Source organism: Sinohyriopsis cumingii, unplaced genomic scaffold, assembly GCF_028554795.1.
Source record: "Sinohyriopsis cumingii isolate HCF-2022 unplaced genomic scaffold, ASM2855479v2 utg000360l, whole genome shotgun sequence".
NCBI lineage: Eukaryota > Metazoa > Mollusca > Bivalvia > Unionida > Unionidae > Sinohyriopsis > Sinohyriopsis cumingii.
In genome coordinates, this window is record NW_028315892.1 from 2,624,074 (window position 1) to 2,646,718 (window position 22,645).

The 22,645-nt window shown below is 37.6% G+C and overlaps 1 long non-coding RNA gene across 11 annotated transcripts in view; it reads right to left on the reverse strand.

The window, feature by feature from the left end:
* Positions 1 to 2,536: 2,536 nt before the first annotated feature.
* LOC149774257 (uncharacterized) overlaps positions 2,537 to 22,645 on the reverse strand; it is a 33,250-nt gene continuing 13,141 nt past the window's right edge. For 8 of the 11 annotated variants that reach the window (XR_016416912.1, XR_016416913.1, XR_016416909.1 and 5 more), the window contains 6 exons: positions 20,984 to 21,098; positions 5,542 to 5,667; positions 5,107 to 5,196; positions 4,059 to 4,255; positions 3,400 to 3,557; positions 2,741 to 3,204 (listed from right to left, as the gene is read on the reverse strand). This is a non-coding gene — a long non-coding RNA (uncharacterized LOC149774257). Of the gene's footprint in view, positions 2,646 to 2,740; positions 3,205 to 3,399; positions 3,558 to 4,058; positions 4,256 to 5,106; positions 5,224 to 5,541; positions 5,668 to 20,983; positions 21,099 to 22,645 lie in introns of those variants that run through there. The other 3 variants (XR_016416906.1, XR_016416905.1, XR_016416915.1) reach the window with 3 other exon arrangements.

Here is a 22,645-nt window from a genome sequence, read left to right on the forward strand (position 1 = left end):
GACATAAGAAGTCTTTCACTGATATGACGATTCATTCAGGAGAAGTAGTTATAACAAGATTTTCAGGATGGCCACATTGGTGGCCTTATAGGATGTCTGTACAGCACCATAATTCTCATTCAGGACCTGCTAGACATCAACATAAGTATTTTGTACACATGTTGACACGCTGACACAATTATCCATTCAGAAGTAGCGATAAAAAGTTTCTTAATATGGCTACTATGGCAACCACATTGTATGTGTGAGTGGCACCATCTTGTTTTTTCTTCCAGATATTTTCACACAAATATCATATTTAAAGATAACATGAATTCATACAAGATCTTGTCGGTTTATTTCATAACAGATTTTTCCCTCATATTAATATAATCTTTTGAAAACATTTATACATTATAGTTCTAGAAATTTTTCATGCTCTCAGAAACTATTAAAATCACAGCAGAAAGTGTTATGTTATATCTTTATTCAGCACTGAAAAATATTTATGAACTCTTAAAGTTTTTTCCCCTATATTAACTTAATTTAATGAAGATTTTCAGACTATAAACTTTCCATTGGATTTATTTTTTCAAACAAGGCGTAAAAAGTATGTTATAGTAACCAATTTTTACATTGCCTTCACCATCGCAGAAATCTCTATAATCAATTTCCTAGTAAAGAAAAGCCAAGAAAATAAATGGACAGTTAATATTCACTTCAGGATCACAGACCTGAGGCAAATATGTCATTGTTAAATCAAACATTTTTATTGTGTTTCCTTAGACCTAAATATATATATATATATATACTTGCTGTTACTCTAAACGAAGGCTGATGATCCAGTTGATAACCTTTTGGGGGTTTTAAGGATGTCTTTAAAATTAAGGCCTTAAAAATGTTGAGATCTTATATTAAAAATGACAATTTGAGCCTTGCAGATTCATGTCCACAGGTGCCCAAATAAAAAAAAAGGGGGGGGGGTGCAAGGGGCAAGCTTGTTGGTGTGTTATAAAATAACTGACTTATCATCGGTGTGCTGACAGGTAATGTGTAATTAAATCACTGTTGTAATATTAATAATGAGTGAGTCTGCACAAAGGAATTTCATACAGCTAAACTAACTCAACAACTAGAGGCAATTAAGAAATATATCCACATTCGTGATTCTGTCAAATGGCAGATACAACAGCATCAGGAAGCTCAAGTGGCATTTACAGAAGGTAAAGAGCCGCTATACTTGTTATCTTTTTAGGGATGTGTTTGGATTTTGCCCTCAAGCTGGAGCAGTCATAGGATATATAATAAATCGCCACGGTCGGAATTTATCCCCAAGCTGGGGTAATCGATGGGTAAAGTCTTATCCACAGTCGGGGATTTATTCAAGCTTCAGGTGCAAGTTTTTGTGCATCTCCATGCCCTTGCATAAAACACAGTTACACGTTTTTTTATATAGATATTTTTCAGTTGTAGACAGGAATAATATGTATTTGCGAGTGTTTGAAATGAATGGGTTCATTATGAATTGAGTGGCACTACATTTCAAAAGCAAAATTGGATTGAAATGCAAGAACTGTAGTACGGAATTAGTGTTGGTTCTGGATCGTAGAATGGAATTGTGTGTGTGTGATTGGATTTTTAACGTAGCTTGAATAATTTTTCAGTCATATTGCTACGATGTCTGCAGTGTGGCAGTTTATAGTGATGTATAGCACTGGGGCATCATGCTGCAAACATGTAGTATGATGTTCCACCCAGTCACATTATCCTGACACCAGGCCGATCAGTCCTAACACTAACCTCTTAATGCTGAGCGTCTAGCGAGGTAGCTGTTAATACCATTTGTGTAAGTCTTTGGTATGACTTGGCTGGGGTTTGAACCCATGACCTCCCGCTTCTGAGGCGGACGCTCTAACCACTAGGACACCGGAGTGGTCAGAATGGAATTGTAACAATTACAATGGAAGCAATTTGTATTATGCTTGTTGGGGCATTCCTCAATGATGGCTGTCAGTGACATCATCATGGGAATGTGTAACAGCCACATTTTGTAAGAACAAGGTGTAGTTGGTGAACAATACAGACACTTTTCTGCCATTTCCACTGGCATCATCTCATATGATGTTATTTAAAGAAACTTCCTACAACATACTCACAACATATAAAACCTATATGCAAATCTGATGAAAGCTGCTTGTGTTTCTGAAACACATATTCCATACTGGTGGCAAGAATGTCCAAATCTACATTACAAAAATGAAAACATTACCATATACCTAGGAGTTGCAAATGTATGAAATCCTCTTGTTGGGTAGTTTTACTAACAGGCTTTACAGCAGGGCCTTCCATTAGATTTAAATGTGGCAGGTAAGTTGACAAAGTAGGGTGGGGGGTTGGGGGGACCTACCCCAATGGGGATAATTCATTTTTTTTTTAAAGTAGCATGGTGTAAAGTAAAAGTAGATGGGCTGATAAGGAATCCACTGAATTTACAGACTAAAGGTTCAGACATTTGTTTTTAAGAGAAAAATGAAAGAAGGAAACAATACAACAGATATTTTAATATGACTTTAATGTTTATTTTCTAGATTTAATTAAGATTATGAATCAGAATCAGTCTCCAACTCCACTGTAAAGTTTATCTATTACTTCTTCTGCTCAGGCACCTGCAAATTAAAACAAAATTGTAATGCTTAAATAAAGTCATATCATCTCAGCACGAGTTACATATGCAGAAGTCATGTTAATCAGCATTATAAAAATGTATGAAATTTTCTTCACTGCACTTGTGCTTCCCTTACTATCGTTAAGCCATGATACAAGATAACTTTGCACTTACTTATCATTTCTGGCAAGTGGATGGTGCAATCAATTTGCACAAAGATGAATTTATTTCATCCAAATATTTCATGTGAATAAAAATTCCAAATGGAGGCACTTGTCCGATCAGACAAGATATATGCATATTGTAGTTAGCTGGACTCTAGCTTTGATAGTCCTGGGCAATAGGATAAGCTGATTTTGTTATCAGTTTAGAAATGCATCCGCTTTGCAAATACTATGCTTTAAAAGACGAAACTGAATCCAATATTGATGAAATAAGAGTCATTTGGATTACCTTGTTTTTTATCATTCTGCGTTGGTTGGGTGCATATTTGAGGGTCTCTGATATGGTCTCTTCCATTCCATTTGCCTTTGCTTTGCCATTAGTTTTCAAGCAGGCTTCTGCAAGAGTAATACAATGTTTTAAAAAAGTTTCACAACAAAGGATGCATTGCATTTTTCTAAATGCCAGCAATAATCAATGGAATATTTTTAAAACATGTACTTTGAAATGTGGTCTCAAGTTACTTTATCAATTCATTTAAAAATCTCTGGCAAGTCACATGAAAAACACAATTTAAATCAAGCCATACTTACTTATCAAAACCTGACATATCACAAGCTCTTGAAATGCTTTTTTCCCTTTACGTCCCTTTGGACTATACTCTGGCCAGTCTTTTTGTTTTAAGCTTTTTCATCATCCTGCAGACACTATCCCCAATTGTAAACCTGCCAAGGGAGCTCAAGTAGCATATCTGAAAATAATAATAATAATAATATTACTATTTTTTGATTTTGATATTATTATTAGTAGTAGTATTTCATGATCGATGTGACAAAATATGCTTGTATATAGTTATTTTTTGCCATGGTTTTGCAAGCAAATTTAATTTCTCTAACTTGAAAAAAATTTGATAACATTAACTATGCAACACAATGTACTAATAGCAATTATAAACCAAATTAACCACCGTGAATCTATTAACTTCATAAATGACATTCACTCAAGGATTGAATTAAAGTAGCCACATAATATGTAATAGTGTATATGTAGTAAAATACCTGTTACATGTTCATCTCTAAACATGTTTTGGCCTACATCCGTAAGACAAAACAGCCGACCACTACATGTTCACCCCACCCCCAAAAATAATTATACAGACACTGCAGAACTTGCATAATGCATATTGAGGTTCACAACAGCAAATAAAGGTTATAACAGTTTTTTTTAAATAGAAAATAAAGCCCCAATTTACCATCTTCTTGGAGAGTTTGGGATTCTCCTCCAACCTCTGGCAAAGGCCCTCTAGTTCCTCCACTGAATTACATGGCATTGCAAGAATTTTTTCTCTATATTCTGTGTCTGGGCCTTGTGTATGAACTTGGAGGGCCAGCTGCTCCAACAAATTCTCAATATTTGTGTCCAGTTTCATAAGTACATTGAACTGGAAATCTGTAACAGATTTGTGATGAAATTAGTTTTGAAAGATCAAGATCATTATTATAAACTCCTTAAAAAGATCTGTACAGTGAACATGGGTTTAACAATGAAATATATTTATGGAATGAAATACATGGTTTTTGTACAGTTTATATGAAAACTTTTCCCATAATCCTTTATTTTTTTATTCCCTGGATATGTTGTTTCACTGCTGGTGTCTGTAAAGTCTGCATTCAATGTAGATGGTTTAGGCGTCTGACTTACACAAGACAATGGTATACATCAGAAAGAAAAATAAAAAAAAACAATGGAATGATGAACAGTCGACACATCAATAAAAAACAATTCCTTGTTTATTTGCACAAATAAGTCTTGAACAGTATGTTTTATGACCTATAATTTAATTAATTAACATCTCACAATGTTCTGAAATAACAGTATCTAAGCTACAAGAGCTTGTGCTTTCATGTCATAATCTTCCATTTTGCAAACAAATTTTGATGTTGAATCAATGTATATGACCTTAGCATTGAACACTAACATTCAAAATGTCTACAAGATGACAAGACTATTATCAACTGAAGTGACAACAAACCAATGATTTTTACGTGCATTGAACATAAGCATTTTTAAATGCTATAAAATGTGTTTTTAGTGTATGGCCACAAATTACCCAACATTTTGACAAACATAAAACAGTTTTACTACCTTAGATGAGAATTAAATTCATAAATACAGTGTATGCTTGACCTACTCGTATTTAGAGAGCTGTAAATGAAATAAGAGATTATATAAAAGTCAACACCTGTAGTATTTGTTTCATTATTCTATAATGTACATTTTTTTCCATCCTCAATACTTACTACTTGCAGAGGAACTGGCAAAGAGAAATCTTTATATTCTCCACTCCAGAGTGGATGGGGATGGCGATGGTGTTGTCCTTCTGGATGCAGCTAAGAGTATAAAGATTATCACTACTCCTTAATTGCAGTAAAAAAGAAACAAAGAAATCAGACTGGATTTTTTGGCATGTAAACAAAATGCATACTGGTTGCAATGACCACTGTATATAAAGCAGTGATACAATATATCACAAAATGCATTCTTTTTTAACAAAACATCTAATCTCATATATACAGCATCATGAGTAAGTAAGTACTCTTAAACACATCTTATTAAACAGACAGAAAAATGATGAAATTTATACATACTTTTGATAAAGAATTTCCAATTGTGGCATGGTATAAAAGCAATTGATAAAAAATAAAAAGAGACCAGATAAACTAAATAGAACATACCAGCAGGATAAGAGGAAATCTTGGAGTCTGCAAAATACTCTCCATTTCAGGAGGTTTTGGATGAGATGGCTGACCAGAAAGGTTTCCACTTGAGATTTTCATCTTTTTTCAGTTCTTCATTTTCATCTGAAATGTCAATGAGAACTTGTAAATACTGTATGAGTCCTTGAATACACTGACTCCTTGTGACATACAGGGTTTGCAGAACAATCGCTAGCAATATTCACCACTTTTAAATCCAGCTGGTGAATTTTCACCATGAAATGCATCCGAATGCAGTGAATAATCCTGGATTAAAGACAAAATAGTGTACAGAAATGTGCAATAAATTAGTCAAGCTCCAGACAAAACAAAGATATGATTTATCTCTGATTCATAATGACTTTTCTTGTGCTACACATTTTACCAATGCAAATTACATTGAATTTTGTAAATTAAATGGTACAATTAAGATATGTATGTCAAAAAATTACTAATCTTCAGCTTTCCAATTAATGCTAAACACAAGTATCAAGTCATGTATTTAGTCTGTCACCACCAATAAATGCATTTTTAAGTAATCATCCTAGAGTGCACCAAAGTCATGTGAACTTGATCCAATTCCAACATTACTGCTGCTTGAGTGCTTAGATCCAGTATTGCCTTCACTAACTGATGTTATTAATACCTCTCTCTCATCAGCATAATTTCCATCATTTTTCAAAACTCCCATTGTAAAACCTCTGCTGAAGAAACTAACACTACACCATAAGGATTTAAAGAACTACTGCCCGGTTTCTAATCTCCAATTCATATAAAAAATCTTACAAAAGGTTGTTCAATCCCAGCTTGCATCTTGTCTGAATTCAAACAGTCTTTTTAGCAATGTACAATCTGCATATCGCCCTTGCCACAGGACACAAATTGTGTCTGCAAATAGATTACACTCCAGCCCAGTTGATCTATGTTGTGGTGTTGCACAGGGGTCTGTTCTTGGACCTGTTCTCTACACTCTATACACTCAGCTGCTCTCAAGTGTCATAGATCATCATCCAGTGTCTCACCAATTGTACACTGATGACACCCAAATATACAAATCTAGCCACCCAACTGAAGTTGATGCTATCATCCAAGGTGTAGAGATGTGCATTTCTGATGTGAAATCATGGATGACTTGTAACAAGCTGCAGATGAATGATGATAAAACTGAGGCCATTCTGATTACAACACAAAGACTTTCTCATTCACATCCTTTACCTCACACAATAAATATCAGCAACACCAACATTAAATTCACACAATCAGTACAAAACCTAGGTGTTACTCTGGACAGTACTCTCACATTGCACCAACATGTCATGAACATATGCAAGGCTGCATATCTTGAGCTGAGACGCATCAGCTCCATTCTCAGATATCTTTCAGTTGATGCCACTAAAACACTTGTGTGTTCATTACTACTTTCAAGACTGGACTATGGTAACTCAATTCTGTCTGGTTCATCTTAATATCTACTGCAGAGACTTCAAAAAGTTCAAAACATAGCTGCTTGGATCATACTTAGAGGACCACAATCAGAGCACATCTCCCCGCTGCTCTGTACCCAACACTGGCTATCCATTCGATCCAGAATCAAACACAACATTAGTTCTCTGTGCTACATTTCACTGACAGACTCTAGTCCAACATACCTATCTGACCTCACCTATGTGTACACACAAGCAAGATACTTACACTCCTCTTCCGACAATCATATACTCATTATTCTCACTATGAAAACAGAGTCACATGGACAGCATTCTGTTGCATACCAGGGCCCAGCAACATGGAATGAATTGCCCACTGAACTTAGACACAAAGACGCAGTGATCCCATTCAAGAGTGCTCTCAAAACTACTTATTCTGACTGCAAAAACAAACTTAATGACTTAATAATGTTAACTACCTTAAATATTCTCAGCATGTTTTTTATGTTTTCTAATTTCGTGGTGTTTGTTTTTGTAATCATATCATTGTGTATGTTTTTATGTTGTCTAATGTTGCAAAGCGCTTAGAGCTTCTAAAGATTAGGCGCTATACAAAGTCCTCATTATTATTATTATTATATTTAGCTTGAATAAATATTTTTTTAAATCAGTGGCCATAACTAAAACAATGGGATTTTGTTTTATGATCATAAAAGTATGTTGGACACCATCCATGATGTACAATGCTGTCTGACATTTCTATGCACCTAAGGTTTCCATCTCAAATATTAAAGCAAAATGCATACCAAATTTGACAGATTGACGAAAATAAAAAAAAGCAATGCTTACCATTTGAAAAGAGGCAATTGTCACTAGAATATTCTATTCAAAATGATATTAATTTTGGACACAGGGGATACCACCCCCATGTTTTCCTGACTCGTGATATGTCGGCCTATTCTGTGCACAGCTTTAAAAGATGTAATGTTTATCCATCGAGCTATAGAAATGAAATACATTTACTGTAGACTGTTTCTGTCAGCAGTTAAGTTGAGTAATTAGGTCAGGTTTATAGCTAGTTTACAAAATTCAATGTAGAATGCCAATAAATGACAAGATATATTTTTGCAAACTAAAGTGATCTTGAAAAAAGATTAGTAAAGTTTAACATTTTATAAAAAATAAGCTATTATGTGGAAGAGAAACAACAATGAAATAGGATGCAATGTGTTTGCGTCTTGTTGATGGGGGAAAATTACTAAAGAATTTAGAAACAGACTATACGCTGGGGAATTTTTTGAGAATTTATGTTCTGGCGACAAGTTTACATATTGGGTAGCAGATGATTTTGCATGTGCGGGACAACTTCTTGCAAAATTGGAAACTTGGATTAAAATGCAGTATTGTTTTAAGGTATACATTACCATATTTTATATAATGTATTGTATGATTCTAAAAGATGCATAGTTAATCGGAATTTCTGGGTTACAGATTCAAGAAGGTCATGGAGTGGGTCTACATGTTGACTAATAAATTACTATTTGATCCCCTAGGTGATATTTCAATTCTAAATTAAAACTAATAATACTTAATGTATAACCAAAAATGCGACAACCTGGTGGAGAGGCGAAAATGGATATAAAAAACTTCCATATAGCCTCAGCAAATTTAAACTGAATAAATAGGGAAAAAATAATTAAACTAAACAACAAGACAAATTATGATATGATTTTCATACAAGAAACACATAATAAGTTGACTAAAGAACTAATAACTTCATATGAGGAAAAATTAAATGGGGTTATAATTGTGAATGATTATAAGGAGATGTAAGGGGAGGGGTAGCTACTTTTATCAAGAATAAAATGGGAGTAACTTGGGAGCAAAAAAACAAGGGAAACTTTTTTGCAGGAAGATTGATACATATTGTGATACAGGACACTCATTTTATAAATGTATAAATACCTGCTAATAAAAACAAAAAGCAACAATTCATTGAAAACCTGTTTAAATATGTAGAAACAATTTCAAAGGCCCCCCTCCAATCTGTGTTGATATTGATGGAAATATTGTGGATCTGATGTGCAATCTTACTGCATGCAAATCTTTCCAGAAAGCACCTATGTACTGTTTAGACACCGGTATTTGGTAACAGCCATATCTAGCGCAAAATTCAAAATGGTCATAGGACAGAAGGTTGAGTAGCTACAATGTCATAGCCTCAATGTCTCCACGAAGTAGGGATAGTAATATTTGTGCTAGGGTTGTGCTATTCCATGTCGATTTACAAGTAACCAAACAGGATTTGATTTGGAAATATTTTTCGCAAAAAGATCTCTTCTGCCAATGGTAGCTCAATGGCTGGGAGAAATACTGGCAAGTCAGATGTGTATAAAATGTACAGCAATGTGTGCAGATAAAATTGTCAAAAATGTTTGCAGGTTTTAATGAAAGGGCTATATCAGCCTTGAAAGTGCCAGAAATTATCATTATAGATGTGGCTTGAGTCTACATGTTTTCAGTTAACAAAAACAGAGTATCAAAGCTAGTAACTGGCATCCTTGTTAATTTGACTAATAACTATTTTTAATTAACCATTTCAGATTTATAAATATATACTCAATAGTAGTGAAGTGGGATGATATAGCATCAATGGGACTTACCATTAAAAACCACCCTGGGACGATATAGCGTCAATGGGAAATTTAACATTATGGAAACCCTTGGGACGATATAGCGTCAAGGGGAATTTAACATGGGAATATGGGACTGTTTAGTGTCAAGGGGAATTGAACAGGGTGGGACTGTACAGCGTCAAGGGGAATTTAACATGGGCAAAAAAAAAAAAAAAAAAAAATCTTGGGCCTGTTGAGCATCAAGGGGAAATGGAACAGGGTCAGGACCCTATTTTAATAAGGTCCCGACCTGATGGGTCTATGGAAATGGAACAGGCGAATATTGAAACAGGGAGGGGTCTCTATTTTTTATTTTTTTTAAAACAAAAAAAAAAAAGAAAAAAAAAAGGGTAGGCAATGAAAGTCAAGATCTTTTCGAGACCTATGAGTGGCCCTGAAAAGGGCCTTTGGGTTTCTTCTTCTTCTAACTCTTCCACTTCTTCAACCATCTTCTAACTTTTACCAATATTCCTGTCATCTTCTTCTTTATTTCTGACTCAGGCATCCAGTCAGGATGACCTATCACTCGGAATTTCTCCTGTATTCTTATCCAGTTATTGTTGAGTTTCTCAAAGCTTTTTTTTCTCTTTCTATTTTCTTCTTCTTTTCTTTCCTTAGACCACTTTTCTTTGATGTTCTTTACCTCTTCCGTCAGCACTTTCCTCATTACTTCTTCCATTTTTGTCAACTGGTCGAACCCCCATTTTACGTATCACCACTCCATCCAATACAATACTTTTTCCAGGAAGCACCCGACTTGGATGACATGGTCCAGTGCTTCCTTCAAACTTCCCACTCTGACATAAGGTGGGTCAGTAAATCCGCTTAACTTGTTGACTTCTTCTTCTATCATCCCTGCGATGAGATCTCCGGCCACCTTTAGTCCTTTGACTTGAATAGTTAACAAGTCTTGCCTATTTCCATCACTCCATTCCTTTTCTATTCTTCCTACAACATATTCAACATCCATTATCCAAAAATAGATATCTCTTAATAGATTGAATAATTTTGTCACCTCCATCTTCTTTGTTTATTCCGTGGAATGGTCTGAACGATTGTTGTTGTTGTTGAGTTGAATTATAGTGGCGTGCGCTTCGCATTGAGCATGTACCACTGGTTTATGATGCCACAGGCACCTAACTGATTACTCCTTGGAGGAAGGAATGGAGCCACTTCCTCCAGGCATATCTGTGTTCACAGAACACTAATTGATTGGGCCGTCAGGTCAAGGTACTTTTGTGTACACATCGATCTGATTGTAAGGCCTATGTTTTGTTTGAGTGGGATTGGACAAAGCACACACTCTGTCATTCATTTGCATTGATTAGCGACTAGTGGGATTGGACCCGATCTAGTCCGTATTTTTAATTTATGATGCGTGCACTGCACGTATGTGTTTTGATGTCTGTCCGTCGCAAAGGGCGAAAGTGGTCAGGCTCGGGCGGAGTTGTCTTGCCACAGGTTAGCAGGGTTTTTCCGATCCAGGGTATTTTTGTTCTAAATTTCCGTCTTTGGAATTTTGAATCATAAAAACTCTGTGCTGTTTTTAAGAGAGATAGAGTCTATTGAGGTCGATGTTAGCTTTTAGGTGACAGTATTTGTCGATTGGTTTTGCAGCCTTGTGCTGCTGGCCCTGGATGGAGTTGGTGTTTTTTCCATCTTACTGAGTAATTGTTTTTGGGTCCTAATTATCTAGTTGTAAATTTTGGTTGCAGCCTTGTGCTGCTGGCCCTATAGTCACTGGTTTTTTTTGACTACCTTATACAAGTAATTTTTGGGGTGGTATTCTATATATTTGTTATATTTGCAGCATTGTGCCGCCGGGCCCGATAGTCGTTGGGTTTTTTTGACTACCTTATATGTGTAAGTTTAGAATCTTAATACGGGGGATCCCTGATGGTCTATTCTTGCGACCACCTTTTACGTTCTATTTTGGGACTATATGGTTATACCTAGTTTTTGTCTTAGCTGTCACCTATGTAGAAGATAGACTTTTGTTTTGTTTTTCCCACCACCCACCCCCTGTATATTTCTTCCTGGTATTTGAACTAGGTGTTTTTTAATTTAATGATATTTGTTTGTAGAGTTTTATCAGTCAGTGGGCTAGTTTTGATAAAATGAGTTTTTCTATTGTTCAGAATTTGGTACTTGTTTTGTGAGTGTATTTATTTTGTAATACTTTTGGCTAGATTCGGATTAGATTCCCTCGTCGATCACACTCGCCTCTCATAAATGGAGAGTTCGGGGAGACCGAATCCTTGTCTTCGCCATTGGTCCAAATTTGATATATATATATTTTATGTAAGTATTTATTAGTGTAATTTAGATAATTTCATTGCTTAGCCGGTTTCGGATTAGATTCTCTCGTCGATCACACGGTCTGAATGACGAATACTGTAGGTTCTTATAGTTAAAGGAAAACATCCCCCTAAGACTAAAATCTTATATTACCAAGATCATCACTTAAAACGTACAATTCACAATCTTCTCCTAGAGCAAAAGTAATCCACATAGTAAGTAATTTCAGACCACTGCCATTCAGGGTAACGTTCAAGAATCTCATTGAACTCTTTTGATGTAAACGGTCTAAAGCGATATTATAGTATGAATGCACCCTTGACCCAGAGAAATCTAACACACTGGTTGACTTTTTTCACTTATCTCTTGTGAATTTCTCGGAATAAAAGTTCTACAGTTATCCATTGAGATTTCACTCTGGCAAGCCCCTGCCAAACTTCCTTGTAAATCTTCTCTTGCAGTTCTTTAGGTAATGATTCAATATCGTTTTTGAAATGAAGTTTAAATACTGGTCTCGATGATGTCCAACATTTGACTCCTAACCAATCTGGTTTCTTCTTTAACCACATGGTAAGTTACTTCAATTTCTCGGTCCCACTAAGGGTAAGTAATGACAATTCGGTGACCAACGAGCATGTTCTAGATAGGCCGAATCTTGTGGTTCCCAGTGGTGAAGTGACACACCGCAACTGAAGCACTTGACTTTATCCCCTTCGTGCAAGTAGAAAAATCTGGCTCTGGCTAATTCTTTGGGGATCGGTCCTCCCATATACTTAGGCCATTTTCCTTTGAATGATTGAAGACGATTTTCAAAGTCGCAGTATTCCGACAAACACACAGGGAACGAATATTCGTCTTTCACAGGTTCGTTTCGATGAGGGCTGGGTGACATGGACAGGAGTTTGCTCAAGTCTGGATGACATCCGTAGGGGGGTAGACGTGAAGGTGAACATCCACATTTAAAATGAAACCCAGTAAAGTGTCCAAGAGGACGAGCAGCATCGCTTTCGCATCCCTCAGGTTTGACACGCACAGCATCACTTTCCATGAGAGGGGTAGTGAGAACAAAGTTCTCATGATGCTTTACGGCATCGCTAAGGTCACAGCGTACAGCATCGTTCCCATCGCAAGGCTCACAATCACATTCCACTTCAGAAGCCCCAAACTTGAATTGTGCCTTTCTGAACTTGTTTTGTGTTTCTCTGAAAGGATTCATCTTGTTCGCTTGGTCTTGGTAGTCACAATGAACTATCGATCTTGACCATAGCCCCTTTTTATACTAGTCACAATGCAGTCTCAAGCTTGTACATCGTTCCTTTTTTATATCTAGTTTTTGAAGGTACTGTCTCTAAGGTACCGTCATAATTGTACCGTAGTGTAATGGGTGGAAAGGCCATAGAAAGGTAAGGGCAGTGCAAAGACCATCGAGTGTGTTCCAGAATAGCTGAACCTTTATAGATACATAGATCCATTCGTAACTTCAGTCCACAAGCGAAACACTGTACTTCGTATCCCAATCCTGACTCAGGTCCGAAGTAGACAAATCCTGTTCTAGCTAAAACATACGAAGAAGGCAATCCTTCCCTATCCATAGGCCATTTTTGAAACATGTCCAATCGACGGGCACAATCACAATAGTCAGGTAAGAAGACTGGAAAATGGTAGGGTTTGAACTTGGAGTTCTCGCTGGATTTCTCACTCGATTCTTGCTGTGGCGAAGTCATCCTTCTGGTGGGTGGCTATCCTCTTACAACCAATGTTTTATACCGACATGTCCATACGGCAAAGTAAAGTGGGTGGGAAGCCGCACTCGCTTCTGCTACACGATTTGATAGACTTTTTCCAAGGGTCGACTGACGATGTGGTGTGTGGGTAAACGTACAATCTTGTTGGGTTGATAGGTGGTCACTTTCTCTAGACTGCAAGGCTTCTTTCAATACGCCAAAGTTGACCACTCGACTGGTACGATAATTCAGAGTAAGTCCTTTCACTTTACACTTCGTGTGCACTTCTTGTTTGTCCCAGTATTCGTAGCCGTAATTTTTGGGACCACCACTGACGAAACTTAGAATCTTGTCATCGGGGTGCTCGTCTGTCCAGGCTCCTAAACGGTTTCCTTCGATGTCAGGGTGCTGTTGACTCGGGTGATCGATATAAATGCAACTGTCCACGTCAAAGTACAAGACACGTTCCCCTAACAGTTCTAAAGCTTCGTACAATTTTAAGCGAGCATGAGCTGTCATGTAAGCTGCAATGATGACATTTCCAAAGGGGTCATCTTCTACAAAGTTCAGATCTTCTTCGTAATTCACCAAGATCAAATCCTCACGAACGACGTCCACGTGTTTCATGAATTTGGCTTTGTCGTGAATCATCTGAAAGTAGCGAGAAGGTTCGGTCAAATACTCCGTCTTGGGTAAACACGGTCATTGTGCCATTTTACCCCACAAGCAATTTAACATCACTTTGGCAAACGATCGCCTGCCTTCGTTTTTCTCAATGTGATCTAAAGTAATGCCTTCTTGTGCCCAGAATTTCTCTCTGAATGTCTTTTGGTCTTCGGGAGTGTGACACCAGGACAGATAGCCACTGGCTTCTTGCTTCAGTTTCAAAAAGGCATCCACGTAGTCTGCGAAAATGCCTTTCTGCGTGGGGTCACCCTTGTGGAATTATTGTGTCTTGGGAAAGTGGCAAATTTCGTACACTTCTAACAGTTGGTATCCCATGTTCAGAGCTTTGAACAATTCTACGCTGACCCATGTCCCCGTCAAGGCCCGTTCTTCCTGGGTGTGATGACAAGGTTGATCTTGGTTGCACGTTTCAGCACAAGTACGGCACAAAGGAAACATAAGTTTGCCTTGGCAATGGCGAGGTAAGACGGGATGGTATAGGTTCGTGGGAGGCAAAACTTTGCACTTGATCAAGCCTTCGTAGTGTCGAATGTTTTTTAGGTCGATGTGTTCCGTGAACAATTGTGGGTGCCCTGCAGGAAAGCAACAATATTTGCACACGTAGGGATACAGTGAACACACGTCCAAGTATTTGATTTCTTCTCCTTTCTCTTCATCAGCTTGGTACAGCAAACAGGTGGCATTGGTCCTTCCTCCGTACAAACTATCCCTCGGGTTCAGGGGGTCCATGAACTGGTAACTTTCCATGAGGCGTTTAAACTCGGGATCGGTGTTCAAACGGTGATCGTATTTGTGTTCCCACATTTCCACCACTTGGTATCCTTCCTGTTCTAACTTTAGGCGTCGCTGACAAATGGCCTGGTACAAGTCTTTCATGGTTTGTTGTAAGAACTGATTTTTAGTGCCGCGGTCAGGGTAACAGACGGGACATCCGTGAAATAAGCAACCGTTAAACTCGTACATGATCTTGGGGTTTTCTAAGTCCCAGCCATCGACCGAATGCATTCCGATGATCTTTTCGCCCTGTCCGTTGCGGGCATGCTGAATCCATTTGTCTTCCTTGTCGCACAAGTAATGCAACCAGCATGGGGCTTTGACCGAGTATTGATGTTTGACATAGTTGGTCGTTTGAGGACTGATGACAGCCACAGTGTTTTCAAGCATGAATCGTTGTCGTTAGACTAAGGAACACGCTTTGGCAATGGTGCAAGCTTCTTTCAAAGGATCAACCCCTCCGTGTTCCATGAACAGTTCTCGAAATTTTCCACAGCATCGCCGTGAAATGTCCACGTCGGAATGACGATACTTTAGCATTTCTTCCTTAAAGTCGAAAGGGTCGGAGGCGTGAGCCTGGTACCAAGCATAGAAAGTTTCTCGTTCGGTACGCATGTTGTCAGGGTCGTAATAGTGAGCCTGAGGCAAATGGGGTAGACCGGCGTGTTGATTGGCTTCTGTATTGAAAAAGTGTGGAAAGTACCCTTTAGCCATTTCTGTCATTCCAAACATTTTAGGCATTCGAGTCAAAGGCATGGCTAAGTAGCTCATCGAATCTTTAAACTGCACTTGTCCCACTTGCAAGAAAATGATTTTGGCTCCGTTCAAAGTGACTTTAGGACGCTCGGTGCCACGTTCCGTATAGCATCTCAAAAGAAACTGTCCATCGTATCCGGAGAAATTATGAGCCATCACCGTGGCATGGTGATGACATTCTCCATAATAATGTTCGATGTCCTCTTGGCTCCACGTCTTGTCGATGGGGTCTAAGACCCATTGTGTGAAATCGGCTAGTGTGTTCGGTCCTTGAAAGATTTTTTCACGCCCTCCAGGAATCTTACTGCAGTGAGGGCAATAACTCAAGATAGGTTCTTGAATCACTTCTCGCACGCTCGATGAGCCACGCAGAAATTAGGAATGTGAATACCGGTCTCTTGCATGCATTCGAAATCGAAAAAGATGAAATTGCCTTTCTTCTTCTTGTGACCATCTTCTTTCTCTGGTTGGGATTGGTATTTTTGCATGTAGCATTGGTGTTCCAAGTCCACGATGCAGTGACAAATGTGACATTTTTTCTTTCCTGAACATACGTGTGCCTTGGTACTGTTGATACATAGACCTTGTCCACACACTGGGCACAATCTCAGGAGTTGACAAGCACATTTCTTCTGTGAACCTTGCATCTTCAGATGTTGTTGGTAACAGGCAGGGCTGACAAATGTGCGCAGACAAGCAGGACAATGCACTGGTTCTTGCCCTTCGCTCAGACAGGGTTGAGAGGCCAAACATCCTGAGCATTTCGATCCACAATGTTTGTGTTGCTCTCGATTATTATAACCATCATAAGTCACATTTCTCACAGTAATATTTGTATCCCAGGAATCCAGTGATAGTGGTAATGGTATCGAAATGGTCATCGTGATGATAGAGGTGAATGTATTTTCCATCCTTAAAGTCTTTCCCTCGAAACAACAGAGACCCGCGCACTTCTTGAGGGTGCACTTTCAAGGTGTATCGTGGAGCTAGGGCATCTTGCAATTTTTGCATCTCAGGAATGCCACAGGATGTGTCTTTGGACAGGCATGCTTGTTGTAACAGAAGTTCTGCTTCATTTCGTTGTTTGGCTCGGTTCGATTTTCGAATGTTCTCCCAGGCTCTTTTCCATTCTACCGTGTCGTTCTTGTTGGCATAGGTTCATCCCACCACGATGGCTCGGGCTAAACACATGTGGTCTTGAAAATTGTTAATTTGGACAAGACTTGTTTTGGTAATGCGAAGGTTGTTGACCAATAAGGTCTTTCTGCATTGTCCGGTCCCTTGAGGAGGAGAGATGTGGGTCATGTCCAGTGTGGCTTTTCCATCGGTGATGTCAAACTGGTCATTAGATTGTTGCACGTGTTGAATCTTGTCCATGACTTTGGAAGTGGTCAATTCTGCAGGGCTGCTAAACTCGATCCAAACGGGGTATTTCAAGCCGTCATGTTGTATGGAAAGTCTCAAGCGATCATCTTCTTTGGGTTGACATTGTCGCTTGAGTGTGGTGAGCAAAGAATCCCACATCTCGGTGATGAACCCTTCTGCTTTCTCTAACAGTACTTCAGACTTGAAATCTTTAAACTTCACTGTGTATTTGTAAGCCGTAGTTCTAAATTTTCTAGAGGGACGCTTTTCCGTCTCTCGAATGTCATAGTACTATTCAGGGTTGACTAAGGGTGGTAAACTTTGTTTAGAGGGTTTGGATTCTGGTTCACTCATATCCTCTTCCAAATCACTGGCATGAATTTGTGCCAAGGCTTCAGCCCTGGTACGAGGCGATAGATCACGTTTCTGTCTCTTACTTTCTTCTTCTTTCTTCTCAAATGAATTGGATCATTTCATCTCGATAGCAAAAAGTCAAATGATTAAAGTTTAAACACCATGGCCTAATTTATATTCATAGCAGACCAGCGTATATAAAGGGTATGTGTCTTGTCCTTTCACTATTCATTTCACTCTCAAACTGAGCACAACGATGGAAGAGACTACCAAGATCGAACGTTTCATCAGAGCTTTGCGAGGGGTCATTAGAAAATTTTCTTCAGACCAGCCGAGGGACTACTCTCCTTCCTTTCAAGATAAAAGTCAAGATACTTGCTATATCTGTCAGAAGAAAGGGCATTGGTCTTCAGAGTGTCCAGACCGTCAAAAAAGAAAAAAAAAGGGGTTAGAAGAGACAAAAGTCAAGATACCTGTTATTATTGTCAAGAAAAAGGACATTGGTCACCAGACTGCCCAAAAAAGAAACAAGAGGAGTCAGAAGAAGAGAGGGATTCTTCAGAGGAAGAGGAAGAAGAAGAGGAAGAAAACAGACAGGTGAAGAAAAAGAAACAGAAGAAGAAAAGAAGGGAAGAAAGTGAGGAGGAAGAGGAGGAAAAGACTATGACGGTGAAGAAATTAAAAAAAACAGAGAGTGAACAATGAGACAGAATAAGTCTATGAACTTTTTAAAGTGCTCTATTGTGAATTGTGAATTGTAAATATTTATAAAAGAATAAATTAATTATAAAAGGTAAGTGTCTTTGGGTTTTGATTTTAAAATAAGAACCTACACTCACGCACACTCATACACAGACAGGTACTATTGGGTAAAATGATTTTTTTTAGTTATTGGCAATTGAAAGTCTATCTCTTTTCGAGAGACGTGGATGGCCCTGAAAAGGGCCTTTTTTGGTGTAAGGGGTGAGTTTAAACAATTAACTTTAGCTGTCTTAAGCCTTTGCCACGGCCAAGTCCTAATTCTGGACTGCGTACTGTTGATGATGATTGAGTTGAAATCACTAAGGGTGGTGCGGTAGGCGTAGTCACAGGGTTGGAGTGTTTAGCTTGGGAAGGTCGTATTCTCTTCAGCCGTAATAAAGAAGTCTGATACATTTGTTTCAGACTTCTTAACTCCGCTAAAATGTCTAACAGTACCGTGACCGTTTGATTTTGACACCCTTGTTTCTTTGCTGCTGCTTCTTCTTGTTGTTGTTTTTTTCTTACCTCTTCTTCTTGCTGCTGTTGCTGTAGGAGAAAAGCTTGTTCTGCTTCCTTTTGCTGTTGTATAAATTTCTCCAATTCTTCTTTCTGTCTCTGTCTAAAATTTTCCATGTGCGGTAATGAAGGAGAAGGTGACGAAGGTTCAGGAACAAATTCTTGCAAGGTAAAAAAATCCACAAAATCCCAATTCACCTCTTCTGAAAGTAAGTCTGGGTTCCCTTGGGTAGTCTCCACCATCAGTGCACCCCAATTGATCGTTTTCTGAGTTTCCGTCATGTTGAAAAACTGTCGCTTAGATTGACTGCGCACAGGCGCTAGCGAATCTATATATACTATGTGACGTCACAGACTGCTCTCTTCGGATTGGACGTGGGCTGACTGAATTTTGTAACGCGTGTTTGGATTGGTCAACAAACTCAATCCGTTTCAATCCTTCTTCTCCCTATAAATAAGTACAGTTCACTGCATTCCTTCACCTGTTACTCAGCACCCCAACATGTGGATCCACGTACAATCTTCAACGCTTGTGTCTTCGATGATGTTCCGGACGGACATACCAATGTATGTCTGATCCAACTGGACAGTTATCCACAGGACAGACACCAGCCTGTGGATGCGAAGAATCTTATGTGGAGCATCAAGGATGCCTCAAAAGAGTCTTAATCTATGGTCCTGCAGTCAGGCGCAGCCTAAGGTCAAGAAGAAGATGTCACAGATGCCCTTTATGTTAAGGGTATAGTAACATAAAACCAAAGGCCCTTTTCAGGGCCATTCCTATCTCTCGAAAAGATCTTGACTTTCAATTGCCTACCCCTTTTTTTATTTTTGTGTTTAAAAAAATAATAAAAAAAATAGAGACCCCTCCCTGTTTCAATTTTCGCCTGTTCCATTTTCATAGACCCATCAGGTCGGGACCTTATTAAAATAGGGTCCCGACCCTGTTCCATTTCCCCTAGTCCCAAGACAGTCCCACGATTTATTCCCCATGTTCAATTTCCCTTGTCCCTAGAGTGAATAGTTTTTTTTCTTTCTCCCATGTTAAATTCCCCTTGTCCCTAGAATGGATATTTTTTTTTCTCCCATGTTAAATTACATAGTCCCCAGAGTGGATATACCCTTTTTAACATGGAAGTTCCCTAGTCCCTAGACCGTCCCTATTCACTACTACCATTGTCATTACCAGCCTGAAACCCAATTTAATGCCATTTGTATAAATTCATTTCAAATAAATAATTGAAGTGTAAAGTCAAGCAAGTATTCTGTTTGCAGATTTTACATTTTAGATATTATAGTAAAGTCATATTTTCTCTTGTTTAGTAAACTTTATTGCAACTGGTTCCAAAATAGTAAATCTTATTTAATGTTCAGTCACCAGAATAGGTATTAATACAATCCCGAATTAACTGTATGGTACTAAAATATACCCTGATCTTGTGTGAGATTGTAATATACAGAACTATACCTCAAGACAACAATAATATATTGAATTTATATTATATCAAGACTGTCATGGTTATGAACTCCAACTTTATTCAGGTTTTTTCATAATAAATGATCATCTTGTGCTATGGTGGAAAGAAATCAAAGTTCAGTTTAACTCCATTCTCTCCACATTTGTCAGTTGTTAAGAGGCATACTCATCCTCAGTGTTATAGTAAAATGTAATCTTATTTGGATCAATCTTGGTGGTGTAATATATGAATGGAGAAAGAATATTATCATCCAGATTAAAATATGTTTTATTCAGACTCTACTAAAATTTTTAGTTGGATATGGGTTACGGAGCCTGATGTGTACGAACAAAGCAATGTGTACCATGACCTTTTTAATTTAACATTTTAAACTCCTGCAGAAGAAAGAGATTTTTTAGATCCATTAAACTGTATTAACAAAAACATTTCTTCAGTATGATTTTCCTTTACTTAGTATTGACAAAACTCATATTTTAAAGTTGTTGTTTTGTTGTGTTTGGTTTGGCCTTTTATGGTAAACCAACACAAGTAAGTTATTTAGTGCCAAGGCACTTTAAGTATAGTGCCTTGCCCAAGGACACACCATGGTAGCTAACCCAGGTTGGTCTGATGGTAGAATTTGAACCTACCTTATTTCACAGGTCCAGAAAGCTAACCACTGAGCCACTACAGCTCCCCATCTTATAGTGGAATGCTGGTATACTTTATGATCAAGAAGGATGGGTTGGGGTATGCATGTTGCATCTGAAAAAAGTGATGGAATTTTTGTTTACATAATATTTTAGTCATACAATATGAATCATTTTCTATAGATTTAAGATGTATCAGATCAAGTTAAGAAAAATCATATATTCTGTTTCCTGGGAATGTACTAAAATTCACTGTTATTGTTTGATTTTTTGGTAGTGAGCTTACTTGGTATTTTTTTCATTTTAACTTGAATACCTAATTTGTTAACATCCTATTCTAAATCTTCATAGTTCTGTCTATTAAGTGACAACTGTTGATACATGTAGGGAAGTTTCTGTTTATATCTTTTGATTTTTGTGATTCTGGAAGTTGCAGTATTTGTTGTTGTATTATTAACCATTTCAGTAATTTAATGAATGCAGAGTATACTGCTCTATAAATGAAATTTAAGGGAAAATAATGTAAAAGTATGTTTCACTGCAAATATAAATTGTTTAAAATAATATATCATTTATCATATGACTATTCAATTGTGGTAACTAGTATTCCATCCAATATCTATATATTAAAATATGTCTTTTCATACAGCTGGTGATCATTTAGATACAAGTCCAATTGAACATAATCAAATTATCAATGCAGGTGTTTTTATTGATAGTAGTATTGCAAGTATAAGTGTTAGTATTAAGATTTCATATACAGGTATGATAAGTGTATCATAATGTTTAAATGATGCTCCTTGTTACAACATAAAATATGTTCATTGAAAAAAATGGTTCACTGGTAAATTGGCAGCAAAGGTCTTCACTGAATTATGTTGCATAAACTATTTTACAATAAAACATAGATGATGCATCTCAATTATGATGAATGTGAGGAGGAGGATTAATAATAATGCAATTTAAGTTATCTTCATAACATAAGTTCTAGCAGATGTGTAATTTTTATGTGGTTCATCATCAGTTTGAAACTGGTCTATGATTTCTGGATCTGGACATATCTGGTCCCCTGCTGTTGTGCTGCTATGGTCTTTACAGTTCATTAGGATATCAGTTACACTTCGTTTACATTTAGAACCCCATGGGATAGAATGCCCAGTTTGAAACTGAGAGAATGGATAATTATCCATAATATAACTCCTGCAGTTATTATTAGGTTTGATATCAAGGTCTTTCTTTAAAAGCTTTTCAACTCAGGTTCTGTTCTACCATACAGATAAATAAAGTCAAATTCAAGGCTTTCAGATTTGTCCAGTTTGTTTCATGTGTTGCGGCAGACAGACTGTATATTGCCACTGTACCATATAAATATCAGTGCTTAGTCTGCTCTCAGTTGCTGTGGTTTGATTAGTTACAAGTGTCATCACATGTGACTAAGTATTGACCAATGTAATGAAACTTGTATAATTAGAAGGCTGGACATAGTACACAATTAATTTTACTATATGTTCTCTACATTTGTTTCTCAGTACTGACCTTTCCACTGTGTGACAATCAATGCAAATCATATGTTAATCTAAAATACCTTCAAAGATGACTTCACGGTGAAGTTCTTGTCAAAGGTTGACGTGCTCTTTTTTTAGATCATTGACTGTCAACATA